General features: G+C 39.7%; 1 pseudogene; it reads right to left on the reverse strand.

Annotated features, from left to right (window-relative positions):
* LOC142430431 (ankyrin repeat and SOCS box protein 3-like) overlaps positions 1-13,786 on the reverse strand; it is a 53,465-nt pseudogene that overhangs the window by 21,361 nt on the left and 18,318 nt on the right.

Genomic DNA, 13,786 nt, shown 5'->3' on the forward strand with positions numbered 1-13,786 from the left:
AACTCACTAATACCTAAGATATCTATTTTTAAGCATTCCATTTCATTTTGACCACTTCCAATTTTTCTAAATGTATACTTTACACATTCCAAGTTCTAGTCACTAGAAATTTTGGCAGCTGTTTCTCTTTCCCATGAGTTGTACCCTATGAGCAAGTGAAGACCCTGAAGGCTCCACTACCACAGGCCTTACCCAGTCGCCTCCCCTCCAAGAAATCCTCTCCTCTACAGTCACATTTCAACTGCTCTTGGACATGAGGGGCCCATCCTTCATCGGTATCTCCAACAATGTTGGGCTTTTTTTTAGGCTTTCAGTATTTTAAAAACCTTCAAAGCTATGCATAAGGTTTTCAGGGGCTTCTTCCTCCAACATAGGAAGCCCAGTCCTTCTCCACTGTCTGTTCCCAGGAAGGGCGGCTGAAACCGGTTCCCTTTGAAATGCCAGTGACTTAGCTTGAAGCATCATAGCAACACACAGATCAGCACAGCACGACGTAATGGCAGACTGGGGGGCGGGGCGGGGGGCTGACATATTGTAATGGCAGCAAAAATGGACTCCCATATAGCAAGGGTTATGAGGAAGGCACAGGAACAAGAAGTGTTTTGTCCTGTTGTCCATGGTGTTGAAATATGCATCAGACCTCACGTAACAATTCTGCTATGTGGCTGAACTCATTTTCCTAAGCAGTATTTATCACACAGATGATTTTTTAAAAGCAGCAAATCTGCCACCATTCAGTAAATTTTACCAAGATATATTCCCTTTCTGGTACAAGTCACTTTCTGAAGACAAATCTGACTAAATAACTAAAAGATACGCAGCAAGGACTGCTTGTCTTATTTATAAATTGCTATGGCAAGTAGCCTTTTTTTGAGGTAAAGTGAGAAAATTCAAAGAATTTTGAATTTGTACATGAAATCTCCATATTTGAAGGAGGCTTAGGAAAAATATAGAGAGCAATCTTTCTATGAGGAAAATATTAGGAACGTCTCTCTCTCTAGCACTTTGCACTCCTATTTGTTGGGATTCTGTGTCTTTCTCCAGGGGTGCCCTCTGGGATTCTGCCAACCCCAGGAACATCTGGAGCCCTGCCATGCTCCTGTTGATGTTGGAGTCACACTATTCTGCACCACCAGCCTGTTGTCTCCAAGGCTTGCACTCCACCTTTCTGGTCAATGACCTGAAGTTATGTGAGTCTGAAGAAGGCTCCACTTAGCATTAGATCCATGAACTTGAGTTAGGTTGGGATAGATTTTTAGTATAAAATTACTTCTTGATATAAAATTCTTTCATATATATATATATATACATATATATATATATGAGTGTCTCTGGCTTAGCTTCTTTAGAAAACTCAGTTTTAGCATCTGGCATACTCAGGAAACAGAAAGCTTAAAATTGTTTAGCACCTTTCCTCATGGTTACAGCTACAAGACACATCTTTTAAAAATGTTGAAAGACTCTATTGACAAGGTAATTCCTAATGCCAAGATAAGTTGTTGATTAAAAAAGGCTGTCCTCAGGAGCAACAAGTGTTCCAAAAATCAGTGGCAAGGAGGGTGTGAGAGGCCTGGTAGGGATTCCGCAAGGACATGCAACTGAGAGAAATTACTGATACCCAAATGAAGGCTGAGCATGATAGTGGGACAGGAGGAAAGTAAAAGGAAGTAGAGGAAAGAACTAGGCAACAAAAAGTATTTATAGAGGTCTGGAATGTCCATATGTAAGTATATTTATATAAGAGTGTGAGGAAACAGGTCTACGTACATATACTTATAGGTTTAGTACCAAGGCAGCAGATGGAAATTTGGCCTCCACTCAAGCACTTACTCAATGCAAGAACACGTTGTTCTATTAAATTGGCATTCCAGTATGCACACCTTCCCAACATGATTGCTGAAGACAAACGTGCATAAGCAAATGTGGTGAAGAAAGCTGATGGTGCCCAGCTATCAAAAGATATAACATCTGGGGTCTTAAAGGCTTGAAGATAAACAAGTGGCCATCTAGCTCAGAAGCAAAAAAAGCCCATATGGAAGAAGCACACCAGCCTGTGTGACCACGAATTGTCGAAGGGATCAGGTATGAAGCATAAAAGTACAAAAAATCATGTCATTGTAAATGTGGATGAGTGCAGGGTGGAGACTCGGAAACTGGACACCCCCTTACTGAAGGGTTGTTGGGAGGAGATGAGCCAGTCAGGGTTCAGGGTAGCAATGATGAAACATATGAATTTTCTCTAGTCCTTAAATGCTTCCTGCCCACTACTATCATGATCCCAGGAGCTGGGTATCCCAAGAGAAACCTGAACTATAAAAAGAAAGAAACCACAAACCTATTTGAATCTCAGGTAACTTCAGAGATGGGTAGAACCCCCTTCATCCCAGTCTTACTACAATTTTAATAGCATAGAAATGACAAATCTTCAGAAAAATTAAGATACCAAGGGACCAATAGAACTAGGAGGAAGAACATAAGCTTTTCCTGTGTAGTTTGCCAAGGGTTAACCATCTTTTCCCAATTAGTCTATGAAGGTAGTTTTAAGACTAGAGAACAAGAGTCATTGTAGATCACAGTTGTTCAACTGTTGTACTCTTGAAATTTGAGACCAGACGAGTCTTTATTGTGGGGACTGTCCTTTTCATTGTACAATGTTTAGCAGCATTCCTGGTCTCTACCTACTAGGTGTCAATCATAGCTTTCCCTTACTTGGGACAGTCCAAGATGTTTGCAGATATTGTCAAATGTTCCCTGAGAGGCAACATCAGTCCATTGAAAGCACTGCTGTGGATAAAACCAATAACAAACATCTGTAAAGATATGTCACACTCCTGGTGAATGGCACTCCCAAACCACCTCACCTCCTGAGCCAGAAAGAGGCAATAACAATCATGGGATTCGTGAGGAGGAAAAACAACAACAAAGACAAGTTCGACTTTGACTATGTCAGAAAATAGGATACCAACTGGAGATGTCCTAAAGGTAGTTTCATATAATGGTCTGGACCCAGAATAAGAGATCTCAGATAAAGAAATTGACCAGAAAAGCATGAACCAGATTAATCCTTTGAGCAAGTCTTTCTCAAATCTTCAACCCAAATAAAATCCTCTTATGAGATGATGATGATTAGCCTACACAAGTGCCTAATTACACAAGAAATCCTTGATGGATTTAGTCTATTGGAGTGTGATGTACTTGTGAACCACTTTTACCTTCATCTGGACAAACCTGCCATATGTTAAGATCTTCAGAGCAAATTCACACATTTCTTTAGTAATTGATACGCTGCAATAATTTTCACATTTGGCATATGCTCCCTCTTTTGACTCCTTGTTCCACAATTCTATCTGTTCTGAGTAGATGTATGTTCTCAACTGTTGCAGATACATTATTAGTAAAAGCAGATGCAATTCCCAAGGTGCTGAATTACCCACTGGTGAGCTTTCCAACATTACCATTAAAGAAATGCAATGCTAAGAAGTCTCCGGGGTGACAACCACTACTGTTTTCTTCAACAGAAATCCCCCTAAGAGCTTGAATACACCCCAGTTCAAGAGTATATTCTCCTGAAGTCGTTTTTGATTGAGAAAATTATGTTAAATGCAATTTTCTAAGAGATTGGAAGATACATTTCTATAGATGCATAAGTTCACTTGTTCAAAACATATTCAAATGGTGTATGAAGAGTTACATTTCATGTAAAACAAGCAGTAAAGAAACCCTTTTTCTAACTTAAGACATAATCTTGTTAACAAAATATAGTCACAGTAAAATAAATTTGAATAAGTAAATGGTAATACTTTGCATATTTTATTTTTAATTTATGATTATATCCTTATGCAAAATCTACCATTGTTATGTATCCTTTACTTTTGTAACTAACTAAAAAGCCTTTTAATAAGTGAAGATGGAATGAGAATTTGTTTTACAGGAATTTTAAACATCCATCAGCTCACAAACTTCTCAGTTCATCTCCATGGCCATATCATACGAAGTACACATTGACATACATTCAATAAGGTTAGGTATAACTTTTAAATGATAATACTTTTTAAAGATGGCCAAATAGTGCAGAGAAAACACAACTCCATAAACAGTTCAAAGAGAAAAATTAATTTTTGTAAACACAAGCTAAATATTAATATATTATATTTTGAGGACTCACATGACATAAGCCTCTATATATATATATAATCTTTACCCAAATGTAAGTAAGCACCATACTTTCTGCGTATGCTTTGAAGGTTGAACTTATAAATCCAGGTGTGATGATTTTGTTGAAGAAATTTAAACCATCTCACCCAAACCCCCAATCCACTGGCATCAAATGGATTTCAACTCACAGGTATCCTACAGGAGTTTCCAATTCTTTACAGGTACAAAGCGCATAATCTTTTTCCCACAGAACACCTGGTGGTTTCAAATGGTTGACCTTGTGGCTAGCAGCCCAGCAAGGAACCCATGTGGTACTATGCTTCCTTCAACATACTCTCACGCTCTCCCTAGGTAAGAAATTGGCAATTAAAATTTATTTAATTCATGTGCTCTACTGACTCTTTTCACTTAACATTCACCATTGCTGGAGAAGGAAGAAGCATTAGGTGTTAACATTTTCTACTATCCTACCAATATGTTGCTGTAAAGTCCAAGAAGAATTTGAGGCATGAACAGATAGCATCTTTTCAGTAGTTGGTGGAAGCCTTTTCCAATTAGTAGACTCCAAAGTAAAGGTCAGGATGTCATCACTGACTGAGTCAATCCTATAGTAGCAAGACTTTAACACAGTGGTTTTCAACCTTCCTAATGCCACGACGATTTAACAGTTCCTCATGTTATGGTGACCTCCCCCAACCATAAAATTATTTTTGTTGTTACTTCATAACTGTAATTTCGCTACTGTTATGAATTGGGCGACCCCTGTAAAAAGGGTCGTTCAAGTCCCAAAGGGGCATGACCCACAGGTTGAGAACCGCTGCAGTTTAACACATTCCATTTGACACAAAATGTACCAATATTCTGTCCTAGCAACAGACACTACAAAACTACTCTCACAACACTTTAAGTATGGAAGAAGACAAAAATTAGTAGGGCACAGAAAGTATTTGTCGAACTAGAGGTAAGTTGAGTGGGCATGAATCTACAGGTTCCTACTAGAACTGAATTGAACCTGTGTGTATTTGTCCAAACAATTATAAGAGGAATATTTGTGCTCGTGGATGGCAAGAGCTGTCCTGGCTACTCCATAAAAAAGAGTGGCAAGAGAAACCCAGCGATAGTGCCGGTGTCACCATTGGATTTGCAATGATTTCCTCCTAACCGACCAACTTGAGAATCTACATCGGTCATCATCCTTACAGACACAATACCTAAGAGTCCTGAAAATATAAAGCTCAACCATCCAAATATTCCTAAACTAAGTGGACAGAGCCAGTTCGTTTCTGCACAAGTACCAGGGACATACAATTTATCTACAAGGACCATTCATAGACCCAATCCTGAACTTTGAAATTATTTGATTAGAGAGCACCCACATTATTTCCTAAATTCTTAATTCTCCAATATGTAAGTGTACACATGGAAAGCCTTGACGTGCATCACAAATAACCTGAGAAAACATTTTACTTTTTAGGAGACGCTCAGTGAAATCAGCACCTGTCAAAAAATACTGGGAATAATAAAATGATAAGATGCATTCAAAGGCAAACCAAACCATCTTCTGGAATTTTTAGGAGTTTAAAACCAAAGGTTAGTTGGTCCTGTATCTTTATTTCTTTTTAATGGTCTCATTTTTCTGCCTTAATGTGTTTTATGTCTGGCTGTGACCAAACACAAAGTGATTTTTATGCAGTTATCTGAACGCATACAAAAAGCAAATATTGCTCAGCTTTTGCTAACATAATGGCAAGTTTATTTTACCAATACTGATAATGCCACTAAAAATGTACTGTTATTGTGTACTTCATCGACCATTACATTGTACAGAGCAGTTGAGCAATCATCAACGAGTGACAGTTAATCAACTGAACGCAAAGGTGCCATTTGCGTTCTATTATCCTGCCATTGTATTCCAAGGGGAGGAAACACACTCTTGCACTGAACGTTGAAAAAATATTTTAACTTTGTAGATTATATTGTGACAGGTAATTATTCAGCCAAATAGATTTTTAAGACTGTTTAAGACAAGCAATACCTAGGAAAGACATTTATAATTTACATGACAAAGATTAAGCAACAGACTGATAGGTGATATAAATAAGATAAAACAAAATCCACTTTCACAACATATTGGAATTTTTATAGGACGCTTTTTTCTTAGAACAGCTCTTTGAATGCAAATTTGATCAAAGAAAGCAAAACATTTATCATGTTCAGCTTAGAAGCCGGCTTTATCCATTCAATAAAAGATCAGTGAACAAAATGTTTACCATGTTAAAGAAATTTCATCGTTAAAGTAAAATTTCCCATTGTATTTTTCCTAATGAATATCAAGTGACTAAAGTTATTCCTTCAGACTAAACCATTTACAAGTGGCGTTCTCCACTCAGAAACGAGGAGAGTTTTATAGTTTGCTAAAAAAAAAAAAAGGAAGGTTACTGGTTCTTGAGTCTCTTTTACCACACCACATCTGATACACTCAGCACACTCACCGACTTAGTACCACAGAAGCCCTCAACTGGGCTCTCAGACTTGGGGGGTATGTATTAGAACTAGGGGCACAAAGGTATTTTGTAAAACTATCCAAAAGAATAAAGCTCCTGAGGTCTGTCTAAATAAGATAGGCTGGATGAACAATCTGGAGGAGATAACAACGGGACCGACAGTTCTGGAGGACTTGGGAGAGGGGGAGGTGGGGGAAAAGGTAGTGGTGTTAACAGACCCAGGGACAAGGGAACAACAAGTGATCCAAATCAGTAATGAGGAGGGCGTGGGAGGCCTGGCAGGGTGTGATCAAGGGTGATGTAACCAAGAGGAATTGCTGAAACCCTGGTGGGGACTGAACATGATAGTGGGACAGGAGGAAAGTCAAGGGAAATAGAGGAAAGAGCTAGGAGGCAAAGGGTATTTATAGAGGTCTAAATAAAGGCATGTACATATGCAAATATATTTATATATGAGGATGGGGAAATAGATCTATGTGCATATATTTATAGGTTTAGTATTAAGATAACAGAAGGACATTAGACCTCCACTGAAGTACTCCCTCAATGCAAGAATACTTTCTTCTATTAAATTGGCATTCTATGATGCTCACCTTGCTGACACACCACTGAAGACAAAGCGGGTGAATAAGCAAGTGTGGTGAAGAAAGCTGATGGTGCCCGGCTATCAAAAGAGATAGCATCTGGGGTCTTAAAGGCTTGAAGGTAAACAAGCGGTCATCTAGCTCAGAAGCAACAAAGCCCACATGGAAGAAGCGCACCAGCCTGTGTGATAATGAGGTGCCGAAGGGATCAGTTATCAGGCATCATCAGAACAGAAACCCTTACCATAGTGAAAGAGGGGGGTGCTTATGGAGTGGAGACCCAAAGCCCATTTGTAGGCCACTGGACATCCCCTTACAGAAGGGTCTCCAGGAGGAGATGAGCGAGTCAGGGTGCGATGTAGCAATGATGAAAAATACAACTTTCCTCTAGTTCCTAAATGCTTCCTGCCCCACAAACAATCATGATCCCAATTCTACCTTGCAAGTCTGGATAGACCAGAGGATGTACACTGATACAGATAGAAACTGGAAACACAGGGAATCTAGCTAGATGATCCCTTCAGGACCAGTGGTGTGAGTGGCAATACTGGGAGGGTAGAGGGAAGGTGGATTGGAAAGGGGGAACCGATTACAAGGATCTACATGTGACCTCCTCCCTGGGGGATGGACAACAGAAAAGTGGGTGAAGGGAGATGTCAGACAGGGCAATATATGACAAAATCATCATTTATCAATTATCAAGGGTTCATGAGGAAGCGGGGAGCAGAGAGGGAGGGGAAAAATGAGGAGCTGATGCCAGGGGCTTAAGTGGAGAGCAAATGTTTTGAGAATGATGAGGGCAATGAATGTGCTTTACACAATTGATGTATGTATGGATTGTGATAAGAGTTGTATGAGCACCTAATAAAACGATTTTTAAAAAGGATACATTAAAATACAAATCTGTCTCCTTCCAGAGAAGGGAAGGATATGTAATATTTCAAAATGTTCTCTTCCTGTATACATTTGCTCTTTCTCTGATGTGCTTTGGACATGTTTAAAAGAGAGAGACGTTACCATAGCAATACAGTCGATCCCGACTCATCCCGACCCCATAAGGGAGATCCAAATTGTTGGGGGTTTTGTGGGGGTTCCACGACTGTAAATCTTTAGAAAGCTGCACCTTTCCCCTGGGGAGCAGTTGGTTGGTTCTGATGCTAGTCCTGTGCTTAGCTGCCCAACTCACTGGGCTACCAGGAAAGAGCAATCCCTGGAGATGAACAGCGTGTTTGATAATGGGAAGGGTCAGTGATACAGAGGAAGACCCTCCGTGGGCTGGATTGGCACAGTGGCTGCAACAGTAGGTGCAAACCTAAGGACTACAAGGAGGGCACCGACCTGGCAGGATTTTGTTTTGTTGTACTGAGTGGCTGGGTCAGAACCAGCTCAAGGTCACCCTAAGAACAGCTGGAGGAGAGAGCCAAGTACTTTGACTCGGGTTGCACTAGTTATACACGAGGTTCAAGTACCTAAAAATTAAACAATTAGAGAGTAGCCTTTCCCCCTGGAAATTCAAACAGCGTCAGAATGTTTAGAAGCCCAAGCTTGAGTCCGCTACAGGACAGCTTGTGTTCATATTTCAGCACTAGCTTTTGGACAAGTCTGTTAAATCTCAACTTCCTCCTCTATAAAATAATTACTAATAATAATAGGACTTACTCCATTTGATTGCATGGCCTAATGGTGGTAAAGAACTAACATAGTATTCATTAAGTGCCAGGCACTATGCTAGGTTTTGGCTAAAGAAGTAGATAAATTAGAATCCAGAATGCAGTATGAAAGTTGAAAGTAGTGGAGTGTGTTAGTCTGAGTACTTCAGAGAAACAAATCCACAGAAACACTTGTATAAGAGAGAGTCTTATATAAAGATTAAGTGCACATCAAGAAAGCATCCTAGCCCAGTGCTGCCCAACCCCACAAGTCCAACATTAACCCATTAACCCATATGTCCAACACCAATCCACAAAGTCCTCCTCCGTCTCACAGAACACACTCAATGATGCTGACTGCAGAAGGAAAGCCGATTCAGTGAACGTGTAAGCATCTCAGCACTGGCAGGGGTCTCCACAAGGGTGTTCCAGCACCCAGGGCTGCATCGGGGTAGGTCCATGTGGCTTCTCCTCAGGGATGTCTTGCAGGAAGTGAGCCTTGCCAGCTGAAGCAGGGAATTTGCTAAGGCAGCTGCACCCTGGTCTGACCATCACAAAGCAAGAGACCCAAGAACTACAAAGGCGAGGCTCACCAAGTCATTTATCCCTCCGCCCTTCAATTAACCCCACATGTGTTTATCGGCCAGGTTGGCACAATAAACTAAATACCTCATAGAGTGACATCCCTAGTGATACTTAGTAGAGAAATAAATTGAGTATGGCTGGGAAGAAAGCGGATACCTGGAGGACAGGAGGCATCCAAATTGGCGCGAGAAATAAAAGAACAGGTGGTCAGGGCTGTCCACACAGTGCGAGTGTGTGGGCTGGATTTGCCATGGCAGCCAGGGCGCGGCTCAAGTGGTGAGGGACAGCTACTTCAAGCCCTCTGGAGTCCAAACACCACCACAACATTCCCTCAATAACAAAGGACAACCTAAGCAGCTATTCTAGTAACGAATGATCTAGCATTCACTATTAGCTGAGTGCTTATGTCTCAATCCTGCAGAGAGAGGAGGTTTTTAGGAAAAATGAGCTTTAAAAAATAACCAAAAAATAAAATAAAAAATCAGAGACTTCTCGGTACACTTTCAATAATCTTTCTATTTCATACAGTCATGTAGCAAATATAGAATGGCCTTTTGTGAAAAATGAATTGAAAAGCTATGGAGGAAACTTCAACAACGAGTAACTAAAGCAGGATCGCAACACTTGGGTCTCAACTTTGCTTTTACTTCAGTAGTCCACAAACTATGAACCAGAAAGACATTTTTCCTTGTAATTCACATATCTGAGATACCCAGCTATTTATTCTATTTCAGAAAGAAATAGCATAAACTCTGCTTGGTGAAAACTCCTGAATTCCATATAATAGCAGACACAATAAAAAGGTGAGATGCTGCCAGTTAGCAACCTGCTGCTCACTAAGACAGAGACTCTACCAGCTCTCCCTGGCCTCTCGTGTGCCTGAACCCCAAGAGGCCCTCTTTAGAAAGGAAATGCTCTGACAAGGTATGAAAGAACATTTGCATGAAATGCAAACCCCCAGTTTTGCCTTTCTAAGCTCCATGTCTGAGCTTTATTTTAGTGAACAGTTTTGCATTTCTTAGCTACATGGCGAAGCTTTAGTTTAGTGAACAGTTGGTTTTGAAGCACCAAAAAAGAAGCCTGCTAGGTGTTTTATGGTAGAAGTTTCACAACATATCCATCTGTCATGTTTTCTGAAGATCTCTGTTTCTCTACTTGCCTAGAGACGTTTGTGTTCTCTTTTGACTTGAATTACTAGGCTGAGAGCGCGCTCAAAGCTAAGATGACCTTTTCCGTCCCACCGGGACACTCACAACTTTTGCAGCGGTTGATAGGCATGGCCTTCCTCTTTGTGCTCCAGAATACTCCTGACTTGGCATCCACATAATCACTCTTAGGTGAGTGCTCTCCCAAGGAACTACCTGAAGTAAACAAGCCATGTCCTGAGCTGCATCAGGAATCAGTATTTATTAAAGGAGACAAATCTCAACTAGATAAGATGCTGCAGGGAAGGAGTATTCAATCAAGTGTGCTAAGAGTAATAGTAATAGTTATCTCCAAAGCGGCTTTTTCAATCCAAAGTTCCAACATTCCTTCTTCAGTTGCAGGCTTTTTATGAGAACATGAGGGATGCCAGAGTAGAAAAACAGAACAGGTCACCTCTCTCAGTCACCACTTACCAGTTTCCCAAGATCACTTCCTGACGGTCAAGCTCGCCATTGGCAGCAACACCCCAACTCCTTCACACTCACCAGCCATCACAGTGAACATGCACATTCCCTTCTTCCAACCCAGGGAGCTCAAGACATGGGGATAATTATTGGTAGCACATTCACACAAAAAAAGGCTAAGGTCTACTGCGTTGGTTTCTTACCAAGAACTGAATAGGAGTTTCAATGGGTCAAATCCAGCACACAGTAGATATAGCAAACATTGTGTATACTTTGTATGTGCTCTGATTACATAATTTATAAGTTCAGATATATGGCTTCACAGCTCCAATGGACAAATTTTATTCAAAAAGTAGCGAAATTCTGAATTCTTTTCATAGGTCACGATGTAGACCAAAAGCAATTCATTTAGCTGGAATCCAGATGTCAAAAGAATATTCACAACCCCCAGGAATTCGCATTTGTAGCATGAAAACGCATATGTACACACACACATATATATATTTTTAAGTAAGCAATGTGTTAGACTTTTCCTTTAAAAATAATTCTTACAAACCATTAACAGTGGTTATCAATGGATATTAAAAATGGTAGATGGGAAAGCTGTAGCTGAGATTGAGATTAAAGGGCAAGGAGGAGGGGGCTTTTGTTTTTCACTTTAGACTTTTCTGCATGGTTCCCAATTTTCAACTGGAGCAGGCATTCATTCGTTATAATTTAGAAAATTCATTTTAAATAAATATGCATTTTAAAAAATTATAAACAAATTATACCAATCTATTTCAACTCATAATGACCCTATTCAGGGTTTCTGAGACTGTTAATCTTCAAGGGAGCAGGCAGGCTCATATTTCCCAACAGTCTGGCTGGTGGGTTTGAACTGCTAGCTTTGCGGTTAGCAGTCCAGTGGCTACCCTCTAGTACCATCGGGGCTCCTGTGACAAATATAAAGCTCTTCACACATAGGGATGTAGGTGTTGGGGGCTGTACAATAAAATATCTGCAGCATAAAGCAAAGGAGCCCTGGTGGTTATACATTGGATGCTAACAAAAAGTTCAGTGGTTCAAATCCACCAGCCACTCTGAAGAAAAAAGATGAGGCTTTCTGCTCCCTTAGAGATTTATAGCCTCAAAAGCCCTCAAGGGAAGGTCTACCCGATCCTAATGGGTCATTCTAATTCAGGATCAACTCAATAGCAGTGAGTTTGGAGTGCATGACTTACTTGCCAAACAGTTATTAAGCAATATGATCAATCCTTAAAACAAACGATTCATTGAAGGACTCTCCATGAAACTACTTTCTTATAACAATGCCTTCAGTCAATTCCCTTCTTAATTTTAGATTTCCAGGGGTAAAAAATAATGGTGATATGAAAAAGTTCTTTTTAACTGAACAAAATTTATTTAAGTTTCTCTTTCTCAAGAATTTTTATAGAAGATAAGTTTATCATTTTTAGCTAGTAAATTACTGTCTGTAAAATTTTAAAGATTATATCATCTAATATTGGTACACTTGTGGTGAAAGTGATGGAAAATTGATATTGTATAGCCTTTCCGAGAGAGGAAATTGGCAAAATAAATCAAAAGAAGTATCACATAAAAGTTATTAAAAGTACAGATTATGAGTCAAACTGCTTAGCCACTTACTAGCTGTGTGACTCTGAACAAGTTACTTAACCTTTCTGGTACAGAGGCCTAACACTATATAAGTATTTGTAAAACAAATCAAAGTTAAATTTAATTTAAAAATATTTTAAATGCTCAGACTCCTTTGATTCAGTAATCTAATTCTTGAGAATTATTCCCAGATACACAACTCTAAAGAACTTAAATCCTATAATAGATTAAGCATAGCATTGTCTATAACCAATTTTTCAGAAGAAATGGCCTAAATGCTCAACAATCGAGGAACAGATCAATATGAAATATTATGCAATCCTTTAAAACTAGAATTACAGTAGGTATGCAATCATACTTTAACTGTTTATGAAATTTTAACTATAACAAAATTTAGTAAACATGTTTACTGGCTAGGTAGCAACTGTGAATAAAAATATGTAGGAATATAAAAATTCTTCCTTTGAAATTGGCATCAGATCACAGGGAAGAATGAGCCAGTCAGGGTGCAGTAATAGCACCAATGAAACACACCACTTTCCTCTAGTTCTTTGTTGCTTCCTTCCCCCACCCTTTTCACAACCTCCATTCTACCTTAGAAATCAGATTAGACCAGAGCATGCACACTGCTACAGATAAGAGCCCCCAACACAGGGAATCCAGGACAGATAAACCCCTCAGGGCCAACAACGAAAGTAGACATACCAGGAGGATTAGGGAAGGTCAGGGGAGAAAGGGGGAATTGATCACAAGGATCAATCTAGAACCCCCTCCCAGGGGGACGAATAATGGAAAACTGAGTGAAGGGCGATGGAATATGATGTAAGATATGGAAATAATAATCTATAACTTATCAAGATTTTCTTAGGGGAAGGAGGAAAAGAAATGGGAAGCTGATATCAGGGACTCTAGTGGGAAGATAATTCTTTGAAAACGATGGTGGCATATGTGCAAATGTGCTTGACACACTGGATGGATGGATGAATTGTGATAAGAGATGAAAGAGCCCCTAAATAAAGTATTTTTTAAGAAAGAAATTGGCATCAGATTCATTAAAATCATCTTATACACGAAAAAGAAAT

Source organism: Tenrec ecaudatus, chromosome 17 (genome assembly GCF_050624435.1).
Source record: "Tenrec ecaudatus isolate mTenEca1 chromosome 17, mTenEca1.hap1, whole genome shotgun sequence".
Classification (NCBI taxonomy): Eukaryota; Metazoa; Chordata; class Mammalia; order Afrosoricida; family Tenrecidae; genus Tenrec; species Tenrec ecaudatus.